The 24,811-nt window shown below is 48.7% G+C and overlaps 1 long non-coding RNA gene across 1 annotated transcript; it reads left to right on the top strand.

Moving 5' to 3' along the window:
• Positions 1-2,150: 2,150 nt before the first annotated feature.
• Positions 2,151-24,230, top strand: LOC110575991. Its single transcript, XR_002480047.1, has 3 exons — positions 2,151-2,183; positions 23,716-23,876; positions 24,205-24,230. It is a non-coding gene; the product is annotated as an uncharacterized LOC110575991 (long non-coding RNA).
• Positions 24,231-24,811: the final 581 nt, after the last annotated feature.

Consider the following 24,811-nt stretch of genomic DNA (forward strand, 5'->3'; position numbering starts at 1 on the left):
TGTTTGTAAATACTTCAGCACATATCTCCTAAGAATTAAGACATTCTCCTCCATATCCATAATACCTAAGTAAATTAAAATTATTTTAATTTAATAAATTAAAAATTAAGAATAATTTTCTAGGGGCACCTGGGTGGCTCAGTCACTTAAGCATCTGCCTTCGACTCAGGTCATGGTCCCAGGGTCCTGGGATCGAGCCCCACATTGGGCTCCCTGCGCAGCAGGGAGCCTGCTTCTCCCTCTCCCACTCCCCCTGCTTGTGCTCTCTCTTTCTCTCTGTCAAATAAATAAATAAAATCTCTTAAAAAAGGAAAATTCCCTAATATCATTTAATATTCAATATATATTACAAGTTCCTTCCATGTCCCCAGATGATCTTTTATAACCTTTTTCCTTGGCCCAGCATCTCATCAGGGCTCATATGTTGAATGTGCTTGTTAATTCTTTTTAATCTACATTGATCTCCTCTAATTCTGTTTTTTTTTTTTTTAAGATTTTATTTATTTATTTGAGAGAGAGAGAATGAGAGACAGAGAGCATGAGAGGGAGGAGGGTCAGAGGGAGAAGCAGACTCCCTGCCGAGCAGGGAGCCCGATGCGGGACTCGATCCCGGGACTCCAGGATCATGACCTGAGCCGAAGGCAGTCGCTTAACCAACTGAGCCACCCAGGCGCCCTCCTCTAATTCTGTTTTTAACAAGCTTGACTTTTTTAAAGAATTCAAGCCTATTTGCTTATAGATGTCCAGCATTTTTTATGTATCTGACTGTGTCTAGATGGTGTCATTTAGTTCATTCTTCTAACCACTGTAGTTTTTATGCACTGGGAGTTGGAGCTGTAGGTCCTGGTTTCTTTCTCTGTAGCACTTATCACCTTCTGACTCCAAGTTTCCCTTCTGTCATTGTTTATTATCTTTCACCTCTAGAATGGAAGTTCCGTGAGGGAATCAATGTGTGCCTGTTGGGTTACCTGTTCTAGTCTGCTGTCTAACCAACACATAGTAGGCACTCAGCATGTATTTGTGGTATGAATTAAAGTCACATTCAGTGCTTTTACCTGTGTCAGTACTATTTAACATCTAATAAGAAATTGCTGTAATAATTTGCCCTGTTCCTTAGAATATCTCACATTTTTTAAAGCCTCAAATGCCTGAAAATGTCTTTATTCCATACTTGAGGTTTGTCTAGGTATAGAATTTTCCCTCAGAAGTTTGAAGGCATGGCCCTTTGTTTTCTCCCTTCATGCGTGGCCATTGCACCCGACCAGGTGATCTGTGTATGTAGTCTGCCTTCTTCTCCCTCTCTCTGTTGTTTTTGCTTATTTATTGGTCTGAAGTTTATAGCTTGCTCTCTCTTCCATGCTCTAGGAACTCTGATCCCACAGTTGGGCAATAAAGTAGAGATACTGGGTGTGGGCAGAATTGTAAAGATAAGCTACAGAAGGCTCAAACCTGGTAGTAGAATCTTTTTGGCAAGTGATGATAGCTAACAATTACTGAATTCTTATAATAATCTGAATACTTTCATCGGTAACATGCTAAGCACTTTTTACATGCTCTCTATCATTTAATCCTTCCAACAACTCTCTGGGACAGGAACTATTACTGTGTCAGCTCTACCAGCTAGAAACTGCCAGGGCCATGCCCTGAGCCCAGGCAGCCTGATCCCAGAGCTGTACTGGAAACCACTTTGATGAACTGCCCACTCTGTTCGTATTAGAAAAGCCCCACTACTCAGTTACCAGCCTGCCAAAGCCAGGCCTGCAATCCTGCCTAGGGGGTGGGGAATGAGGCTGAGTAACAACCCTTCCATTTATTCAGTGAAGCTTGTTGAATGAGTGCTTCAGTGGCAAGTTTTTAAGAACATAAATGCCAAAAAGCAATGATGTTTATTTTCTTTCCCAGATCTCTGCCTTCCCAAGATCATCTACTCTTAGCCTCCTTTGGTGAATCTCAGAGCACTGAGAAATTGTTGCCTCTTTGATAGGAGGCTTACACAGGCATGACATCAAGACAGCTGTGTGGGTCTCTCAGATGGCACTGCACAGCATATAAATCATGAACCAAATAACCAGACTCATTCTTTGGCTGGATTACATGTTCTCCTGGGATATCAGAATCGTTCAACTGAGGCCACAGAAAGAAGTAGTGAAGATCAAGACACCACGACAAATCGCAGCCACCTTGTAAGTGCAGATATTTTCAATCATCTAGGTAGCTAGAACTTTGTATATGTGATATACTTTTTTACTAAAATTAATCAAAGTAAACACATTTGAGGGAATTGAGGGCTCTTGAGTGATTTTATGTATCTCCAGTATCCTAGTCTTTCTTTGGATATTCCCAAAGATCCCTGTTTCTTGCAACAGGATATGTTAAAAACGACATTATTGTTTGGCTTTTGTCAAATGCCCCCTTCACTAGTCCCAGTAATTCATTCAGCAAACACCAAACACTTATATGTGCCAGTTGGGAATGCAACAAATGTGTAGGACCAGGTTCTTGCCCTTGGCCTCCTATCTCGTGTTGAGACAGACATCTCTACAGGTAGATGTCTGTGCATTGTGAGGTTAGGAGGGTGCTATGTACTAAGTGTGGTAGAACTGCAGAAAAGGGAGGGCCTGGCCATGAGGCTGGTTAGGGGGGCAATCAGAGAAGGCTTCCTCATGTTTTTGACCACTTGGGGCTGGACTAGTGAGAAGAATGCTGAGAAGGGGTCAGCACTGGATGAGGAGAGGGCAAACAAACATTCTGAGCGGAAAGAAGAAGATTGCTGACCATGACCAGGGACTGCATAGCTCACTCAGGAGAGGGCAAGAGCAGTAGTTTGGGACAGCTGGAGCAGAGAGAGTATTATAGAGACTGGCAGAATGTGAGCTTGGGAGAGCCTGGGGATAGCCTTGAATGCAGGATTAAGGAAGTTAGCCTTTGCTCTCTAGGTGACAAGGAGAATGACACCATGAAATCTTCGCTTTACATAGTTTACCAAGCTGAGAGGTGGAATCAAGTGGGTGCAGCATGAGGGTGGGTCAGAGTGGGGTGCTGAGTAGGTGCTCAGTAAAACAGGAGATGTGATCATTAATTAGATCATTATAATGAACAGTTCAAGATAAAGAGGTCAAGGCTATGAACTAAGGCAGAGAAAGTGGGGGCAAAAACCAGAGGATAGATTGGAGAAGGTTCCAGAAGTCTGAGTGAACAAGATTCTAATCAATTGTGAATAGATGGAGGCTCCAGGCTTACAGATAACAATAGCTGACATGTGTCATCCAGGGCTTACTCTGTAGTTAGGCACTTTGTGTGCAGTATCTTTTTTAATCATAGTAGCCCTATGAGAGTGGTTGTATTACTTTCTGCATTTTATAGGAGAGGGAGTTGGAGCCTGGAGTGGTCAATCAAAGTGACAAGGCAGGTATATAGTGTGGTAGTAGTTAGGATTCGAACCCAAGGGAGTCAGCACCCTTAGCTACTACACAGTAGCGTCAGCAGCTGACTGGATTTTGGTACCAAGTGATTGGGAAGTGAAGTGAACACCTCAGGAAGCAGTTAATGAGTGACAGATGAGGGCCTGGAACCCACTGGAACCAGTTCTTGCCCCCCCCCCCGCCCACCCCGAGTTCACAAACAGGAGGCTGGGCACCACATCAGGTCATAGCCATGTTGTGTTTGGTTTATAGAATTTTTTTTTTAAAGTTTTTGGAACTAACTGCTAACATTAAAAAAATTGAGAGATTCACATTAAAACCTGCTGGATTATCTTGAAAAGTGAGAAGATCTGGCCATACTGGGCCCATATAGCAGCAACCTTTGCTGCTTCTTCTGTGTTTCCTTCAGCTAGGGCCTGTGCCCCCCCGTTGGCCAGAGCCCACTAGCCTGGGATCCATGCCCACCTCTGCAGGTACCTGAGTTTGCATCTCTCCACCACAAGCTGGTCCAGTTTGATGCTAGGCTGTGTCTGTGCATTTAATCCTGTGTCGAGCCCAGGCTTCCACTGATGGTTAAATACTCTTTTCGAACTTTAGGGAATATAAGATAAAAACAGCAACATGTTTTGTGTTGTTTGTTTTTTCCCTTCATACTGTGGGAACTGAGAAAAAATAACTGCTGCTCACACTTGAGCGCCCACAAGAGGAGGGTGACATACAGGTCACGCAGGGCGAAGGTGAATGGTCGTAGTTCCCAAAGCCAGCACCAGGTAAAAGAAAATGTCAATCATACCATGGGAAACGGCAGACATAATGGGAGCTTTACAAATCATGCTGTGACTTCTTTCTGTTTAATTTGTTCAGTAATTAATTATTTGCTTGAATTTTGAACTGTGTACTTTAGACGTATTATAAGGAAGCTTTGGGGGAAAATATGCACGCACGTATACATGCCTGTGGGGTGTGGGTGGGCCATAGCTTACATTCCATCGCTTGGAATTCTCTGCAGTTTCAAAATGTTATTTTCTAAGTTTAATGATTTATCACAGATTTGAAAACATGTTTCTGTACAATTAAGTTAACATGCGAGTCACAGGATGGCAAACGGGTATTTTTTCCGTATTAAATATTTTGTGACGTCTAAGATGTAATAGTCCCCATGGCAGTGGTCAGGTCGGACAAATGACGGGTTTTATGCTTGTGTGTTTGTCTGCAGTTTGTAAACTACACTTAGAGACACAGGTTCAAACAGGTGCAAGAAATAGAGCTGACATCGGAGCTTCAGGAGTTTTGACTCCTAATCGGTGTTCTTTGTGGGACACCGGAAAAATTGTCCTCATGCCCGCCACCCGTTCAGGAACTGGGGGAAAGCAGCTGCTGATGAGCTGCGTGAATTTCTCAGAGGCCTCCAGGCACCATTCTCGGGTGTCCAGTGGGTCTCAGAGGTTCACTGTCCATCTCGAAAGGGTCATCTGTGCTATCAGATCACAATGACCCAACTCTCAATAGGCCAGCCCTGCAGGCTTTTCCCTGGGAGCTAGACATCCCCGTACAAGGCTCCTACTGCAGATCAACTCAGTCTCTGGAGCCATTTGTACACAGTTAACGCCGGACTCATGAGGCCACACTGCTGCTCCTTGGACTTTGACCCCTGCCCAGCACATTCTCCTTCCTCCTTCCCCTCCCACTCAGAGACTCCCCGCCTCTGATATACACACCCAGGGTGGGACCCCAGCATGTGTTGCAGCCAGTTCTTCAGTTCTTGTCCGTACCACTCAGAAACCGTGGTTTCTTATTGATATCATATAGACAAGTGCCCGATACTAGGTACTTAGCACCGTGCTGACCGCCGGGGATACAACAGACAGGTGCCCTTGCTCCTGGGGACAAGATCAGCATGCAGGGATTCATTCGTGAACCAGGTGGCACTTTGTTTCAGTACTAAAACAAGCGGTATTTTGTCTCAGTCGCATTATAATTTCATTTTTGTAGTGTGGCCTAAAAAACGTAGGCTCCCCCCAAAACTCAGCCAAGTGCATGGTAAAATTCGACTTATTCATTCATTTAACAAATATTTAGTAAGCACCTATTATTAGCCAGATGTCAGGACTATAGAGAGGACAAAACTGTCAAATACCCCTATTCTCTTGGAGCTTACGCTATCACAGAAGGAGACTGAAAAATTGTGTCAATATGTAATCTGAGCTGAGAATTTTGAAGAAAAACCAAGCAGGGTGAGGGAGAGAGAATGACCCGAGGCAGGGGTGGGGGGCCTGCTCTTTGAGGTAGGGTGGCTAGGAAGGTCTTTTTGATGAGGTGACTCCAAGCAGGGCCCAGCAGGAGATGAGGGAGAAGCAGCAGTTTGGAGGAAGTCCTTCCCGGTGGGGGGTGGGGTGGTGGCCACAGGGGCAGATCCTCCAAGTGGCCAGTGGCCTGGACTGTTTGAGAAAGAAGAAGTCACCAGCTGAACTCCTGGACTCCACCATTTCCTTGTCTGCAGGCCTGTGGGCTTGTTGGGAGGAACGGATGAAATCATTTATAGAAATATTTATGTCCACCATCAAGCACTGTGTAAAAGTTGTCCTCTTTGTGTTGACTTTGTCAAGTTTTTGTAGAGTGTCTAAACCATCAGGATTATAATTATTATATTACAGCTCTGCCCTTTCCTTTTTTTTATTACTGTGGTGAAATTCACATAACAGGGCGCCTGGGTGGCTCAGTTGGTTAAGCGACTGCCTTCGGCTCAGGTCATGATCCTGGAGTCCCAGGATCGAGTCCCGCATCGGGCTCCCTGCTCAGCAGGGAGTCTGCTTCTCCCTCTGACTCTCACCCCTCTCATGCTCTCTCTCTCATTCTTTCTCTCAAATAAATAAGTAAAATCTTTAAAAAAAAAAAAAGAAATTCACATAACATACAATTACCTATTTTAAAGTGTATACTCCAGTGGCCATCTAGTGCATTCACACTCTTATGCAACTACCACCTCGGTCTAGTTTCAAACTTTTTATCATCCCACTCTTAAGTTTTTCATATTAGTTTATGTCACCAGTCTTGAAAAAAGGTCCCTCCCCCCCATATCTGACTTTGTCCTATCTGTTTCTGACTGGCCTTCATCAGTTCCTATGACTCATCCGTGTGTTTATTCAACAGATATCGAGCATCTACTATGCAGTAGGTACTATGCTAGGTAGGTACTGAGGTCACAACAGTGACAAAGGACACACAGGTCCTTGCATTTAGGGGACTCATAATCTAGTGGGGATCTAGACACTGAATATATAATTACCAGAAAATTAATTTAAATTAGATCAATGCTTGGGATGCCTGGGTGGCTCAGTGGGTTAAACGTCTGCCTTCAGGGGCGCCTAGGTGGCTCAGTCATTGAGCGTCTGCCTTCAGCTCAGGTCATGATCCCGGGGTCCTGGGATCGAGCCCCGCATCAGGCTCTCTGCTCTATGGGAAGCCTGCTTCTCCTCCACTCTACCTACTTGTGTTCCCTCTCTCGCTGTGTCTCTCTCTGTCAAAGAAATAAAATCTTAAAAAATAAATAAAATAAAGTAAAAATAAACGTCTGCCTTCAGCTCAGGTCATGATCCCAGGTTCCTGCGATCAAGTCCCGCATCGGGCTCCTTGTTCAATGGGGAGCCTGCTTCTCCCTCTGCCTGCCACTCCCCCTGTTTGTGCTCTCTCTCTTTCTCTGACAAATAAATAAATACATCTTTTAAAAAAAGAAAAATAAATTAGATCAATGCTTATATGAAAAAAATGCTTTGAAAATTGTGTTTAAAACATTTGTGGAATTATTTTTTATTTTTTTAAAGATTTTATTATTTGAGGGGCGCCTGGGTGGCTCAGTCGTTAAGCGTCTGCCTTCGGCTCAGGTCATGATCCCAGGGTCCTGGGATCGAGCCCCACATCGGGCTCCCTGCTCAGCGGGAAGCCTGCTTCTCCCTCTCCCACTTCTCCTGCTTGTGTTCCCTCTCTCGCTGTCTCTCTCTGTCAAATAAATAAATAAAATCTTTAAAAAAAAAAAAGATTTTATTATTTGAGAGAGAGTGTGTGTGAGATGAAGTAGGGGGACAAGCAGACCCCCCACTGAGCTTGGAGCCCAATGTGGGGCTCGATCTCGGGACCCTGAGATCATGACCTGAAATCAAGAGTCGGACGCTTAACTGACTGAGCCCACCCAGGCTCCCCAGTATTTGTGGAATTATTAAAGCTACCAGCAACGAGATACCACTAGCTAGTAAAGCTTAGGCTAACACGACCGTATTGTTTTTATAATTGTGTCAGAGACACTGGAAAGAAAGATCACCTCAGGGAAGTGACCTGGATTATGTTAGGGCAGAGAGCGGGAAGGCAGGCGGAAGTAAAAGCAGTGGTACTTCATTCATCTCCTCCTGATAGCAGTCTGTGGAGGTCTGCCCGGACAGCTCGTGTTAGCGCTGCGCCCATTTTATAGATGTGGAAACGGAGACCTTGCCTCATGCCACCTGGTGGGGATTTTATTTCGCTTTAGCCCTCTGTCTGGTAAAGCTGAGAAGCATTTTGCCCCATAGGGGTCAGTGATGCACCTGGTTGGAAGAAGACTTGCAGGGCTGGTCCGCGTCCACCCAGCCCACTTGGTGTGCTCCAGCCTTCCAGGAGAGGGCGCTGCTAGGCTGGCCTGGGAGCCACCTCACCCGACCTCCTGGGTCCCGGCCTCCTGCGGCCCCGCCCCCCCTCCCCCGGACTCCTGACCCAGCCAGCTCTCAGCACCCTCCGGCCTTTCTTGCACACTGATGCGTGCATCTGTGTTTTCCTGGATGATTGTTTCTTAATCACGCTGTGGAATAACAAATCATGGCTGGGAACCCAAGTTACCTCAAGTGACGAGCCTAGTGATCACCAAAACCTAGGTACAGGCCCCGGGGAAGAGAGCCACAGAAACTGCTAGCGCGGTCCTCGCAGCCACGTGGTCCGGCGGTGGCCTGGCGGGGCCAACACTGCACGTCTGTCATGTCAGCGCACTCGCCGGGTTTCTTTAGGCAAGGTGACCTGGCAGCATTCCCACCCCACCCACAGCTAGTTTCGCTTTCCCAATGTTGTTAAAAAGTGCCTCCTAACTGAAGTAGGGTGGTTGAACAGGTTCCAACATTTTACTTAATTTTTTAACATGGCCATTTGAGCTGCCTTCCTTCAAGTGGGTCCCTTTCGCGGCTTCTCAGCGAGATGCGCACAACTGTCCTCTTTGGCATTTGTCCAGAGTCCAGGTTCTGGTAGCTTTGGGGCTGTGGTTTAATTTTAACCATAAAACCTTTCAGAATAATTACTTTTTTTAATCTGGAAAGAGCCAGTTTGATAGAGAGCAGTAACACCTCCTGCCCCGGGAACGAGTAGACCCAGTTATGTTCATTTACTGCTGATCCCTCTCTTTTTAAAAAGGGAGACTGTCTGCCTTCAGCTAAGGTTGTGGTCCCGGGGTCCTGGGATCAAGCCCCACATCGGGCTCCCGGCTCAGCGGGAAGCCTGCTTCTCCCTCTCCCACTCCCCTTGCTTGTGTTCCCTCTCTCGCTGTCTTCCTGTCAAGTAAATAAATAAAATCTTTTTTAAAAAAAGGGTGGGTGGGGAGACCGATATGGTGGGAAGAAAGGAAAATGAACATTGTGGATAGGGCAGTTTGAAGACTGTTTGAATGTCTGCCTTAATCAACGCCGAGTGTCCAAGGAGAGTGGGCTGGGATGAGAACCGAGGGACAGGATGACTTAGAGACCCCTGAGCGGGCCCTAGGCTGAATGCAGTGGAGAATGGCTTCTCGGAGCTGTCCTGTGGGCAGCCATGTAGCATCAGTTTTCTGGGACAATCTCAGTTTTAGAGACAGAAGATACACTGGCCCTTTCCCAGGTCATGCCTCAGACGGCCGCCACTTCTTGGTTCTGAAAATATGGTCACCAGAGAAGCCTGTGGGCAGTGACAGGTGTTATCCCCTTAGCAGTGAGCTTACCCAGGCAGTGAAGCCGAGCTGCGATCCCCCGAGCTCCCTGCACTGGTGGGGATACTTCCGATTCCTTTCTCGCCTATGATACAGGTGCATTGGTAATAATTACTTGTATTTGTAGGACATTAAAGATTTTGATGCAGAAAGAGAGAAACACGTTATCAACCATTTTGCAGTTTAGGTGGCAGACTTCTTTAATTTAAAAAAAATCAGGGCGCCTGGGTGGCTCAGATGGTTAAGCGTCTGCCTTCGGCTCAGGTCGTGATCCCAGGGTCCTGGGATCGAGTCCCATATCGGGCTCCCTGCTCTTTGGGAGCCTGCTTCTCCCTCTGCCTCTCTCTCTCTCTCTGTCTCTCATGAATAAATAAATAAAATCTTTAAAAAAATAAAAAATTAAAAAAATCAAAGATGAAAAGAATATGTAATATGCAATGGAGGCCAATTCTAGAAAAAAATGATTTATGCCAGTCCCAGCTGAGGCAAACGCATTTGGGAAGACTTACTTGTTTTATAGAAAGATTCATGCTTGGACTTATTTAAACATCAAGCTCTTCTGGTGCATTTCAGTAGGAGGGAGGACAGAAAACCTGGAGACTAACTATCACAAGCTATTACCAGTGGAAGATGAGTCTTAAGTGAAAATAAAGGGTCTGATTACCCAGCAAGTCAGGAAGGGCTGAGGCTTCCCTTTAGAAAAATCTGACCTTGCACAGACTCTTTTAGGGGCATGTGCCAGAAGCCAGGAATAGCCACGCTGGCCTGATCAGTCCCACAAAAGCTCCTAAATGCAGAGACTGTGCCTTTCATGGCTCCTCGCTGCTGGAGTTACTGGTTCACAACACTCAATGAATGTCAGACTGACACATTATTAGTTAGATTTGATGCACGTCGGGAGAAAGAGCTATCCACTTGTGACCTAATCTGTCATAGCATCAGAACCCGGTGTTTCCCATTTCTCTTGCCCCTGGAGGAGTACTGAAGAAGAGAAAAAAATGCAAGTTTCATGTGCCCAGAGGAAAAAATTCATACAGACATAAATTAAAACAAACGAACAAACAAACAAACAAAAAACGGAAAAGAAAGAAAGCCAAGCTAATCTGGGATTTCAATCACCACTATGAAGGTGTTTCTGTTTCATCATTCAGTTTCTAGCAGGGCCTCTAGCTCAGACCTGTGCAGCCGTGTCTCAGGAGACTCCTTCCCTGTTCAGGCCCTCTCCCTGCCCCCTGGGCTCAGTTACTCACTTCGACCCAGGCTGCCACATCGCAAGACACCCCTCTTTCCTGAGTCCTCCCCATGTACCCACCAAAGGCACAGGGGTTGGGTGGCACTGTCGGGGTGATGCTAGGCTTCCTGAATGGCGCTGTCCCCCACCTAGGTAGGACTTCTACTTGGTGATGCCCTCGAGGAGCCCTGGGAGGTAACCAGTTGGGCACTGATTCAATGGGAGAGAGCACAGATGTAGATGCCTAACTGGTGGAGCTAAATCAGCCCAGGGAAGGGCGGGTCTGTGTCTGCACCTGGTTCGGGGCTGGCAGGGTAGCGTCAGGAACTTTGGCACCATGACTTCTTAGGATGTCATGATGATTTTTCCGAGAGAGTCCCTTGTCTTAAGGTTTTTACTCATTCAACCAGCACACACAGGATTGGGACTTTCCTTTTGTCTCGGCTATATCCTCCGAACCACAGGAAAACCCATGAGGATGATAGAGGCTGAAAAATAAAAACTCACAGAGGAGGCTCCGCATACTGGGGTAGATGTCAGAAGTTGTGGGGGAGGGGCGCCTGGGTGGCTCAGTCGTTAAGCGTCTGCCTTCGGCTCAGGTCATGATCCTGGAGTCCCTGGTTGGAGTCCCGCATCGGGCTCCCTGCTCGGCAGGGAGTCTGCTTCTCCCTCTGACCCTCCCCCCTCTCATGTGCTCTCTCTCTCAAATAAATAAATAAAATCTTAAAAAAAAAAAGTTGTGGGGGATTCGGGGTTAGCTGTGGACTGAAGAGTCCACCTCGGGGCATAAGAACACTTCTGCGTTATTGGTCGGTGAGAAATTTCCTCTAAATAATTTTGGAGAGAAAGGAATGGAATCAAGGGCTTAAGTTGGAATATATGAGGTTGACCTAGTTATAAGGTTGGCTGTCTGTTTAATTAATAGATCGTTCCATGGTGTGGGATAACAAGGTCACGCGCGGCCCTGGATATTAACAATGCTGTCCTGGGGCTTTGGAAAAAGTGGTGACAAAGTATTCAGCTTCAGGCTTATTTTATCTAAGTCCCTGGGCTGGTATTGATCAGAAATAGAGTAAAATATTGAAGTGGCATCCCAGATATTGGTTCTAAAAACAAACTGGCTGGAAAGGGTGAGCATCTTAGGTCCAGCCCAGTGATGTCACCCATGTGTGCCCCGTGGGAGCACCTGCGGTTGTTTTGGATTTGTAGTCCTATGTGGGCCAACAGTGCTGACAGGGTTATTCCTGTGTTAGACCTACCCTGTCAGCAAGACACTGTTTATATGATTCGTTTTCCACATTGTGGCACATTACGCACAATCCAAGTTCAATTAAATTAAGGTTTAGAAATACTGTAGGTAGAAAAGGCTAGAAAGCACTATAGCAAACAAAGATTACTGAAATTAAAAAGCTTTGAATTGGAGCCTTAGAGAAGCTTGTGAATTTGTAGGAGTTAACCAGGATGGGTACCATCTCTCACAAGAAGCATCTAAGTTCCTAAAGGATCTCCACACTGTGTAAGAGGTATTTCGGGTAGCCGGGGGCAGACCAAGGAGGGACGGCAGGAGATCAAACCTCACAAAGCATCGTTGAATGCCAGGAGTTACCTCCCTCCACAGAACCCTGGGGACTGAATCATTTGGGTCAGTTGCCTGTGTGGGTAGATGGTGAAACTGTGAGGAAGAAGTCCTTGGAGCAGAGTCTGGAGGAAATGTTCAGGGATGAGCACCCTATAGCAGCCTCTTTGATGTCAAGGGTGAAGTAGTTGAACTCCAGACCTCACTACAAGATATGAAGAGTCACTCCGAATTTATAAGCTCATTAAACTTGTATTTTGGACGGTCTACACGTCCGGCTTTAGAGAAGACACATAGAATGCTCCAGCCACACCTTCTCAAACCACTTAGCTGACAGTTTTTGTTCTAATTACTCTAGTGAGCGTCTCTGTTATTTACAAAGTTTGAGGAAGGCAGGACGGGGGGTGTATTTGTGCTTTGGTACGCTTTTCAGCATAGAGGGGATCCAATTCAGCCACCTTTTGAAGTCAGTCGGAACTGTCAGATTACCAGAGACCGCCAGAGTAGAGGACCCCCACCACACACGCACACAAATCAGCTATCTGTTTCATTTGCTAGGGCCATAGGGCCAGGGTCCATGTTTTTAAGTTTGTATGTACTTCTTTTTGTCATTAATTTTTTTTATTGGGGTTCGTGGGGTTTGATCCCACAACCCTGAGATCATGACCTGAGCTGAAACCAAGAGTCGGATTCTCCACCAACTGAGCCACCTGTTCACTTTGTTTTGATGAAATGAGAAGGCTTCTGCCCTTTTCCTTCCTTCTTTCTTTCCTCGGATGTTAGTAAGATCAATGAGATAAAGGTCATAAAGTACTTTGAATTACTTCCAGAAGAGTGCAGCCTGACTTGCTACTGTCCTTGGATCACTTCACGTACCCCCACAGTCTAGGGCTTCCATCTGCTATCCTGGGGATGCCGCTCTAGAGAAAACAGGAGGGGCTGGGACCCAGCACCACAGGGTACTATTGCTGGGAGCTGCTCATTCCTGACCTTGGCATCAACACTCTTACCTCCAGAAATAGGATACGTGGTAGTTCAGCCACGGTGTCTCCTCATCACAGGGCCTTCAGTCACCTCCGGTGCGACTTGCCAGGCTAGATACTTCTAGCCCCTGTTCCAGGAACTATTAAAAGGTAAACTCGAGGTGGGATGATCTGGGTGGAACCTAGGAACCCAGGATGCACTCTCACAAGGTGTTTTCAAAGACGAGGCAGCAGGGAAATGGTGACCCCCACTCCCTGGTGTGTTGAGATGTCAGAACTCTGCTGGGAGGCCACAGTGAGGCCCCACCTTCCCAGAGAACTCTGGCTCAGAACAGCCAGTTAACCTGGGATCAGGGAACAACAAAGTAACTGCAAACCCTGTAAGCTAGATACTGTTGTGCTTCTTAGGCCAGTAATGCTGCAAGCTGCTGCGGATAGGAGTGCGGCCAGGGCCTGGGCAGGCAGCCCTTTCCAGACTGGCTCTTCTTGGGTAGTGGCTCTTCACTAGGGACTCTCAAGCTTCTCCTTCACTCTGAACCACTTTCCCTCATGGCTGGTAAAGGAGTTAGATTTCTTATAAGAAGAATATTAGATCTGTGTGCCCCAGAGGAGGAGGAACCACAGTGATCCTAAGGGTTAAACATCCATGGGAAAGCCTCAAGGACAAAGGAATCTTCTAGAGACAATGTGTGTGTGTGGGGGGGAAGGCGGGGGGTTGCAGAAGGAGACTCTGGAGTGAGCCCAGAGTCCCGTGGGAGCTCCTTAAACCCTCATCGAGAGGAGCCTGGCAGTGGGGAAAGAGAAATAGCAGAGGCTAAAAGAGATTGAGAAGGTGGAACAGTGGCCGTGGAACATGCAAGAGGAGAAGTTTAATTATGCTAATTAACTAGACTAACTAAAAGGGAATATGGCATTTATTTGGTTGCCAAAAGGTGTCCTTAGCAGAAAAAAAATGTGTCCTACACTGGGGATTGACAAAGGTTGGTAGCCAAGGTCTTGAAAAGGAGAGAGACAGCAAGCCTTGCAGCTATCAACGGGTCATTTCTGTGTTTCTGTCACCAAAATTTGCCAATTTGATGTCAAGTGACTCTTAGTGTTTGTACGAGCGTGTTTGTGCTATTAGATTGTCTTCTGAGCAATTTGGAGTGTTAAGAAAACACTGGCGAAGTCAGCAACCAACAATTCCAGGAGCTTAGGTTCCACCCAAGCCTTCCCAGGGAAGATGAGGCCCTTCCTCCTACCATTCACCGTGTGGCACTCCTGTCATCCTCTGCCTGTACACTTGCCCTTCCTCAGGAGAGCTGGGCTCCTGCCCGGACATTTGTGCATGCGTGCGTGTGTGTGTGTGTACGTGGGGGAAGGGAGAGGGAGGAGAGAGAGTTCTGCCCCTCTGTGGTGATTGCCACCAGTCAATGGAAAGCTTTGAGCTGAAGTAAGGTGAAGCAAGAGTGACACCAAGTGCCAAGAATAGGAGCTTGCTGTGGCATCAGATGGTGTTTTCTCTCCTCAAATTATAGGAGCAGAAAGATTTAGCTCCTGTCCACAGCATTCACCTCAAAGAGAGGGTGACATGAGCCTCCAGAGGCTGGCTTGATGTCCGTATGGCACTCTGTTCATTTAGATGAAGGGATTGGCTCTCTGGGAATTGGATGCAGAATTGGGGCTTTGAGGGGCACCCGGGTGGCTCAGTCGGTTGAGTGTTGGACTCTTGGTTTTGGCTCAAGTCGTGATCTCAGGGTCTTGAGATCAAGCCCTGGGTCAGGCTACATGTTCAGCAGGGAGTCTGCTTCCCTTCCTCTCCCTCTGCCCCTCCCCCTCCCCTCGTGCTCTCTCTCTCTAAAATAAATAAATAAATCTTTAAAAAAAAAAGAATTGGGTCTTTGGATAGATTTTTAAAATAAAATTCAAGGTGAAATGTCTTTGTTGGCTAGAACATGATGCAGATATCCAGGTTGCCCTTTCAACCCCAAACTGATCCTTCAGCTTCTTCTGAAGAATAAGAAGGACCACAGGTGGACCCTTCTTGCTGGTGACAGAGAGCTGTCAGGTTACCAAGGTGGGTGGTGGGTCACCTTTGTATGCAGGGCACAACCCGCTTCACTTGTTTAAAAAAAAAAAAAACACTGACCTACTTCTCTGTGTTTGTTCTAGAGGCTGCTCCTGACTCAGGATCTCTAGGACCAGAAATCTACCCCGTTAGTCACAGGTGGGGAACTAGGATGCATATTCTTATGAAATGGCCCACTGGGAGGGACTGGGCACTTTGAGGGGCAGAGAATTCTGCGGGTGCTTAGAGAGGATCTCCCCTGGTTCAGGCTGGACTTGCAGTGAGAGCCCTTCCTCAGACATCTCCCCACGGGAGGAATATGGCCAGGTTGGTATTTGTCTTATGGCCAGTCCTTATTCTCAGCTTGAAGCCTACTTGGTTTCTTCCTTCTTGGGAAATAAGGAGGAAATAGTTTTGTTTGTCCAGGTGCCACCAGTCCAATGACTGATTCGGGCATACGAGTGTCTTCAGGGCGTAGTATCAGATCTGGTGCCCCCTGACATCTCTATTCCTGATCTGGGTGTGCTATAAACAGCAGGTTGATTCAAAACTGGGAGGCATTGGGAAACCCTTTGAGTAGGAGATTTCGCAATGAGATTTTGATTGGAAAAAATACAGTGGGGTGAGGTTCTAAGGAATAAAAGAGACAGAAAACACTCCCATGCTGGCTCTCAGCTAGATCGTGGGGATAAACAGAAGAGCCTAGAAAAGCCTAGCGTGGAGGGGGGGCAGCCTACAGGAACACACAGCTGTCCTTGCCTCTTCCCCCCCACCGACAAGGAGGCGAAACCACACCTGGACCAGGCTTTCAGTCTAGGACATGTCAGCACCAGCAAGGTACAGATAGATCAGAGGCCCCCGCAGAAGAGAGAGGGGGCTGGGGGGCAGGGGAGCAGGGTTGGCAGGAGGATTAGGAGGAAAACTTAGTTACAGAAAGATCTGAAAAGGCTTGTTGGATAATTGAGGAGGGGACTAGGTGAAGCAAGGAGTAAAGAAGCTCATGAACCGGGCGCCTGGGTGGCTCAGTTGGTTAAGCGACTGCCTTCGGCTCAGGTCATGATCCTGGAGTCCCGGGATCGAGTCCCGCATCGGGCTCCCTGCTCGGCAGGGAGTCTGCTTCTCCCTCTGACCCTCCCCCCTCTCATGCTATCTCTCATTCTCTCTCTCTCAAATAAATAAAATCTTTAAAAAAAAAAAAAAAGAAAGAAAGAAGCTCATGAACCCAAAGCTTCAGCAACCCCCGCAGGAGGGGCAGCCTCACATTGCGGACAGGTGGGCTCTAGCTCAGGACACCCCAGCATCTAGTGGCTCCGAGTAGCGGGTGCCTCTGATATGAAGAGCGCAGAGGAAGATGCTGCCTGGATCCAGAACCACAGAAGGTGGTCACGAGAAGGAGAAGGAAACCTGAGGAACAAGGAGAGGAAGAGCAATGAAACCAACTCCGAAGAAGAAAAAGAGGTAAACAGAAGGAAAGGCGGGAGGGGCATCCTAGAAGGAGCAAAAAAGAAGGAAAAGGAGAGTGAAGATCATGCTCCTCATCTGAAGGCCTTTGGAGTGGTGTGGTCAAAATGGAGTCTCCAAACATGGTTGGTACCCAGAAAGCTTGTCATCTGGTCAATAAATCCCTTTCATCTAGTGGGATGAAGAAAGTGGTGCTCTTTGAGGGTGTAGCTTGGCACCATACTGCGTAAAAACTGTGCGTGGCCCTGTCAGAACCAGCTAACCAGTTATGAATGAGAGGGGTTTATGATTCATGAGCGTGCCTACCACCTCCACCCAGAAGCCGTGACTTCCCTTGTCCCGTGCAGGGTGCGGACCCATCTAACCAGAACCACCACCCAGCCTCTCCCAGTCTCCTTAGATGACAAGCTGTGGCATCCTTGGTCCACCCAACTCAGCCCCCAAGCATCTTGCCAAAACATCAGTAAACAAGTGTAGGTAAAGGGAGTCACAGACATCGGTGCTTTGGGCCATTTCTCTTCTTTCCTGGTGCCCAGCACATGACTAACCAGGGATTTCTCATCACAGGCTAGGTATTCTTTCCTTAGAGGGCAGTCAGAAGGTCTCCAAGCACCTTCCTCTGAGCTCAGAGTAAGTTTACTTTCTTTTGCTTTTTATATTCTATGACCAGGACATCAGTTTGCCTGAGCCACATGGGAAAACTGCCCCTCACCCCCAGCGTATCCAGCATTCTCAGCAGCCAGCGCAAACTTGACCAGTTTGCACTTGGCCTGCTTTCCTGCTAAGGTTGAGCCAGAGATGAATGTTATTAATGAAAACATCTCACATTTGTTTAGGGATTTATACCTCACAAAGCAAATAATTATCTTATTTAATCCTCACAATAATCCTCTGTTACTGTTACTTCCACTTTACAGACATGGAGTTTCAGAAAGATACGGTGTCTTCCTCAGGGTCAACTGATAGACCAAGATTCGCTCATCCTCTGACTGCAAATCCTCTGGGCTTTCTCTACAAGCTCATGGGTCCCCTAGAGATTTCAGAGTAAGAGCACAGTTGTGATTCCTGGATCTCTTTTCTGACCCCTAGTTCTGCACCCTGGGTGACCTCCGACATCAGCCTTCTTCGTACATTTCCTCTGCCAAACACTCTCTTGAAGTCCCCCAAAAGTTTTCATTGCAAAATCAAAATGGGATCATTGTAGGAAGAGTACAAAATATAGACAAAAAAACAAGACAATAAAACCATAATTCCACCATTGAGTAATAAGTCAGTACTATAAACGCTGAGTTTAGTCTTCTGTAATTTTTATGATGTACGCGTGGACTTGTGATTACCAAAATGTAAAATGGGCCTACCCATAACACTTTTGGAATCTGCTCTTTAAACTTACTATATTGCAAACATTTTCCTGTTAGTAAATATTTTTATAACATCATATTTATTGGATACATAGTATTTCATTATAATTCTTAATGGTACTCTAGAGTTAAATATTTAGATTGTTCCTATTTTTTCATTATTATGACCAGTTTTATGATAGAGTTCTAGATCTGATTTTAATTTTTATTTCGTCAATTTTGAATGAAGCTGAATTTTTTCATATGATTTTTATCATTTGAAGCTTGTTCATGAATAGCCCATCCATACTATTTACAGCTTTCAATGGTGTGTATTTTCTTTTTTTTTACCGATATGTAAGAACTCTTTATATTGAGACTGAAATTGTATCTGCTAAAAACTCATTTACATCGCATTTCAATGCACCATTTTGAATTTGGGTACATACTTATTTCCCCCACTCTCCCAACCAGACCATGGATGCTTTGCTTTTTTTCCTCTACTTTTTCTGTAACAAGTTCCCCCCAAACAAAGTAAACCTGTGAAGGGCTCCTCCTCCTGTGGTCACCCCCACAAGCACTCTGGCCTCCTTAGGGAACGCCATTCCTCCCCACCTAGGCACTGAGGACGGTAAGGATGGCTCCCATCCCTTCTGCCCTGATCTCCAGTTCCTTACCGCCTCCTTCCCTTACACCGGCGGGGGGGGGGGGGGGGGGGGGGGGGGGGGGGGTTGGTGTGAGGTTGACCCCTGGAGGCTCCTGCATAATGCTTCAGAAAAGCCTGACGTGAGCCTCTCAGAACCCCTGGGAAAATGCTGGAAGAGAATGCTTGGGGGTGTTAGTATTAGAAGAGAATCGTCTTTTTTTTTTTTTTTAAAGATTTTATTTATTTATTTGAGAGCGAGAATGAGAGAGAGAGAGAGAGCATGAGAGGGGGAGAGTCAGAGGGAGAAGCAGACTCCCTGCCGAGCAGGGAGCCCGATGCGGGACTCGATCCCGGGACTCCAGGATCATGACCTGAGCCGAAGGCAATCGCTTAACCAACTGAGCCACCCAGGCGCCCCTAGAAGAGAATCGTCTTGTGGAGGAGGAAGTATTAGGTCTCTCGTGGCAGGAATGGAGAGATCCCCACTCTCCAAGGGCCCTCTTGCTTCTGAGCAAGGACCTCGTGGCGGGGGTGGCTGGCAGCGAGCCTGCGGTCCTCCTCCTGAGTCTCAGGCAGTCCGCTCCTTTGCCCTGTAACTACCACTGGGAGGTTTGTTTGTGCCTCTGGCAGAAGGGACGCAAGTCCTACCAGTTCTCCTGGTGTCCTTCAGCAACTCACCCTGGGCCGGGGAGGAGGCAGTGCCCAGGCCTGTTACCTGGAGTCCCGCCCCCCCCCAACCAGAGGCGGGGAGGCCGGGAGGGGGCTGGGCAGGAGCCAGCTGGACAGGACAAGCCGAGGTGGTGAGGACAGGATGAGTGTCTTCCCCGCCAAGAGTACTACCTTGGAAAACTGGGACTGTAGGGAGGAGGTCAGGGTACACGTGGGGGTGGATGTTGGGAGTTCACTTCGGAGCCCCTGTGGGTTTGGAATGCCCTGACCCACTCTCACTCCCCTAAGGGTCTCCCCTCCGGCCCTTTCTCCGGGTTTGGCATATTTGCAAGATGGCCGTGGCTGTGACTTTAACAGGAACAAGACACCTGACATTTCCGTGGTGGGGGCTAGGTTCTCACACTCTGGGCCCCCGTGGTCTCTGCAGAGGACTTTGGCTTTTTCCCTGCAGCCAGGCTTAGAACTCCCTCTTTTTCTATTTCCACATACTTTCTGGGAAGACAGTGAGATGCTCGACAGTGAGAGGCTGGGGGTTCCAGCCAGGTGCCAGGTGGCTGTGGTGACCTTGACAGCACGTGACCTCTTTAGGCTTCGCTTTCCTCGTCTGGACAGACAGCAACAGCGCCGACCTTGGGGCTGGTGCATAGTACATCAGACGGATGGGAGGTGGGTGCTCAACCATGTTGAGTTTTCTCCCTCCTTTCCTTTTCTCAACCCTACTGACGTGGGTGACACTGGGGAGCTTCAGAGATCTCTGCTTGAGGGTGGGGCCCTGGGGCAGCCTGGCCCCTTTCCTGCTGTCCTCAGTGCTCACCTGCTCGTGCACTTGTCCCACCCCCTGCAGGACCGGGCCACCTCTGTTTCCCCCAGAGGAAGGTGACCTCTGGAGCCCGGGCCCCATGCCTTATTCATCTTTGCAAAGCCAATCCGTCAGCACAGTGCTTGCTTGACACAGGAGGTGCTCAGGGTCCAGAGAACAAGTAAAGAACTGAAAGGAAAAGATCTCCCATTTCATAATCATTGAGAATCGGAGAGACAACAAAGAACCCCAACTTGAGAGTCCAGCAAACCTCAGGCTGGAGCCTGGCCTCATCGCTTGCTATCCATGTGACCTTGAGCAAGATATTTAATCTCCCTGAGCCTCAATTTCTTTGTCTAAAAATAGAACAGTAATAGCTACCTCCTGGGGTCGTTGTGGGGATTAGTGATGACGTCAGAGGGAAGCGAAGCTGGATGCTGCCTGGCACGTAGTAGGAGCTCAGCGAATGGAAGCGGTGATTAGCTGCTATTATAGGACTGCTGACGTGTCCTCCTGAGGCAAACGCTTGCTCCAGGAGTTCTGGGGTTAGCAGTGAGTGACACCAGTGTCCCAAGGGCCTCTCTGGGTCCTTCTGCTCTCAGGAAGGAGATGGCTGTTGATGCCAATGGGCGGTGTGGCCTGGCAGCCGGACACAGAGCGGCCCACCCTGTGGCACTCACTTGCCCGGGTTCCTTCTCCGTGGGGGTGGGGGTGGCAGCCCCTTGAGCCTGAAGTCGGAGGAGCAGTCTAAGGGCTGGTGGTGGCCCCAGTTGCGATCGAGGCAGGTTACACAGGGTAGCTGGCTGCCCGCCCCTCTCCTCCGAGCGCCTTGTGGGACACCTGATTTGTGTTGCACTCTACTCTGAAAGATTGATCAGGGTGGAAGTTCTCACCCAGTTTATGTAGAGAGAATAGGGAGGAACAGAGGAAATCAGTCACTTGATACCCAGCTCTTACATTCAGGAAACAGAACTTGGAAGATCTAACTCTCAATGCACCGCCCTGGCCCGGGACCAGAATCCGCGTGTCTGACGACCGCCCCTCCAGCGCTGGCCCCGCAGCGGCGCACAGCCTGAGCCCCACGGGCCGGCGAGCCTGCCACCCGGGCGGAGAGCTGCCCGGCAAGAGGGGCAATCTCAGAGGAAGCCTCAAGAGGAGTTGACTGATTGGCTACAGGAACTAAAATAAAGCTGGGAGGTGCGAGGCTGGGTGATGGGGGGTGCAATGTCAAAACAGACTCTAGAAACTCGGGAAGGGGGCTGGCATGAGGAATGGAGGAGGGCACATTGGTCTTGGACACAAAGAGGGTGGGACACCCTGGGTCAGGTGGCTGCCATCTCCTGAGGGAGGGGCCTGGTTCTGGGTGGCCCTAGGGGACGGGCCAGGACCAGAGGCAGTGAGAAGGGGTCTGCGTCCCCCAGTCAGTCCAGGTCTCCGTCACCTCAAGCCCAGCGTATGAGACAGCCCCCCAGCTGCTTCTTTCCAGTGTTGTCTTTCCCATTCCGTTCTGTTCACTAGCATTTCACCCTGGCTCTGCCTTCTTGGGAATGGTAAACAGGCCGGGAAGTCATGACCACTGTACTTTGGCCTGGCCTTTTAGAATTTGAGGGTAGAAAGAGTCTTGAAGATTGTTTTGTCCAGCCTTCAGTCCCATGACAGAGTCCTGTTAGAAATCGCTAACAAATGGCTTCTGAGCCTCAGCGCTCCAGTGACAGTGCCCAGCGGGGGGGGGCCTGCCCTCCCCTCCCACCTGCCCCATGCGACCCCCCCCCGGGGGGAGCCCCGCCGGGGGTGGGGGGGCTTTTCCCCCCCGGGGGGGGGGGGCCCCCCCCCCCCCCCCCGTCTAATCCTCACCTCTCGGCCCAGGCTCTACAGCTGGAACCACCCGGGGTAAGCCTTTCCCTCTGCTTCAAGCCAGCCACCGTGGTAGTTGGTCTTTGCCACCACTGAGCAACTTCTCGGCCTCCGGCGTCTCCTCATCTCCACTCCAAGGTGTCAGTGAGTTTCTTCAAAGCTTTTATCAAGATGGGGGCCTAGAGACATAAAGTCTTTATATCAGAAAGGGACTTTTGAACTCAGGAACCCACCTCATTTATAGATGAGGAAACTGGGAGGTTGGGTCACTTGCGCAAGCCCGCACAGACAGCATGAGACAGGGCTGGGCCTCAGACCCACTGACCGGGGACGCGCCCAGGGTGCAGGGTTGTTGACGCCACGCTCCTGATGTTGTCCAAGATCACGCTGGCTTTTGGGGGGGGGCTGGTGTGTTGAACTTTGTGTCAGCTAAACCCCCTAAATTGTTTTATAGTTTTATTTTCTTCTGGTTGTAAAAATAATATATGCTTATTGTAAAAAAAAAAAATTTAGAAAATACATAAAATATAAGGTATAAACCTTCCTAGCGCTTCCTGTTGTAAAGTGCTCCCACCCCACATTTGTTTGCTTTGGTTTTGGCTATAAAAATAGGACTCTGGGGCGCCTGGGTGGCTCAGTCGGTTAAGCGACTGCCTTCGGCTCAGGTCGTGATCCTGGAGTCCCGGGATCGAGTCCCACATCGGGCTCCCTGCTCGGCAGGGAGTCTGCTTCTCCCTCTGACCCTCCTCCCTCTCATGCTCTCTGTCTCTCATTCTCTCTCGCTCAAATAAATAAATAAAATCTTAAAAAAAAAAAAAATAGGACTCTGCTTTCATTCTCGGTAAGGCCATCTTGCTAGGCCCTAGCCGGCTCTCCAGTCAGAATCTTGTCTTATCAGCTCTGACTGACACCTGGGCGGGGTTCCAAAAACGCCTCTGGCGTGCAGAATGAACGAAGCAAGCATCCAGATTGCTGATGGAAATAGTGAGACCCTCTGCCCACACCTCTTCCCTTCTGGGCTTGATCCTATCCCACCCCCCACTTCTTTGGTTCTATTCAGATCCCCTGTTTTCTCAGCCTAGCTGGGGCTCCACGTCTTCCAAGAAGTCTTTACTCTTTCGGATGCAAAAGACTCCTTTTCAGGTCCCACGGCATTTGTAGTCTGGCGACACACACGTGTCCTGGGTTATATGCTGACGCCCATTCCTCTCTTATCCCTGCCTGGCTGGGGCCCATTTCCCAGTCAGCAGAGGCCCCGTACTTTTCCTTTTTCTCTCATGGCACTCATGCTACAGTGTCTGCAGGTCATACGGTCCCTCGAAATGGGGCTGTCTGACCTGATGCTGCTAGGGAAGGGCTCCTAGGAGAGGTGTCCTACACTGGAGGTCTTCTAAGGAGTGGGAGAGAAAGTAGAAGCTCACAGGGAGCCCCGGGAACATTCCCCACCCCCGCCCCTGGCTTCCTAGAAGTTTATCCCCCGGTTCCTCCTAAAGTTGACACAGCAGTTAATCATCCGGGTTCCCAACAATGGGTTCTGCTCATCTTGGGACAGGTAAAAACGGGATTTGGTTGGTCTTTCACACTGAGAGGCTTCTCGAGATAAAAATCCTCTGGCTACTTAAAGAGACATAAGGAGGGTTAGGGGCCCCTGCCAACCCTCTGGGCTTCTCACAGGAAGCCTTACCGTCAGACCTGTGTTTTCCTTTCTCTTCACAGCACCAGGGCATGAACCCTTTTCACACCTCCTGGAACATCACATCAAAGGCCCAAGCCTGGCAGCCAGCCCCCCTCCTTGGTGTCCACCTTGCAGGGGGGACATGATGGAAGAACACGGAACTGGGTCCCCAGAGTGACCAGGTCTCCGCAAGGGATCGTAGGTAGGTGATGGGGAAGGCCAGTTAATCTGTAAATTCCCGTCTGGTTCGAATTTCCTGGAGGGGCAGTGCACACACAGCCCCAGAGCCAGGCAGTCTGGTTCGCACCCCAGCTCCACCTTAGTCAGTCAGGAGACCCTGGCCCACTACCCAGCTTCTTTCTGCCCGCAGTGATGGCAGCGAGCTACTGTGGGTGAAACAAGTGTGCCCGGCACCGAATGTGTGCTATGCAAATGTGGCCAGCCCTATAGCTAGGTGCCTGACCCGGAAGTGATGTGACCTTTGCGCCCTGTCACTTGGGATCACCGTCTTCCTTCTGCGGTCCTGGCAGGTGCTAGGAAGAGAAGCGGAAACTGGACCCCGAGCGACCACACTGGCCCGGTGGAGGGCCCCGTCAGGATGCGGGAGTGCCAGGCAGGTGAAGCAAGCAACCCAGCGGTCGGTCGGCAGGCACTGAGTGCCGCGACCACGGGCAGGCCGCTCCGGCTGTGCAAGCCAGATTCTTGGCTTGACTGGAGCTCACTGGTAACCGTAAAAGGGGAAAGCTTTGACTAGAATGCAACCACTGTTTTGATTAATTTCCCTGCAGGTGGAAAGAGAGGTCTAGAAGACAAAAAAGCAGAAACACAGAAAACGATAATCCTTTGATTTTAATAGTTGGGGGGAAAGTTATAAAATAAAACAGACAACACAGAGCGTTAGGACTCCCTCCAATTGCAATAACACAGGGATACAGAAATGTAAACGAAACAGAGCTTCCAGATAAGGTTTATACTATATAACTTCCAGAATACAGCAGCTCCCAGACACTCTAAAGTAAAATAAAACAGGAGTCTTCCAGAACAATCTATACACAGAGGGCGGCCCCAGAAAGCGCCTTCCCTGCGGTCTGGGGCTGGTTCTGCTCAGGGGCTCGGCTTCGCTGCGCCACCCAGCCC

This window comes from Neomonachus schauinslandi, chromosome 11 (assembly GCF_002201575.2).
Source record: "Neomonachus schauinslandi chromosome 11, ASM220157v2, whole genome shotgun sequence".
Lineage (NCBI taxonomy): Eukaryota > Metazoa > Chordata > Mammalia > Carnivora > Phocidae > Neomonachus > Neomonachus schauinslandi.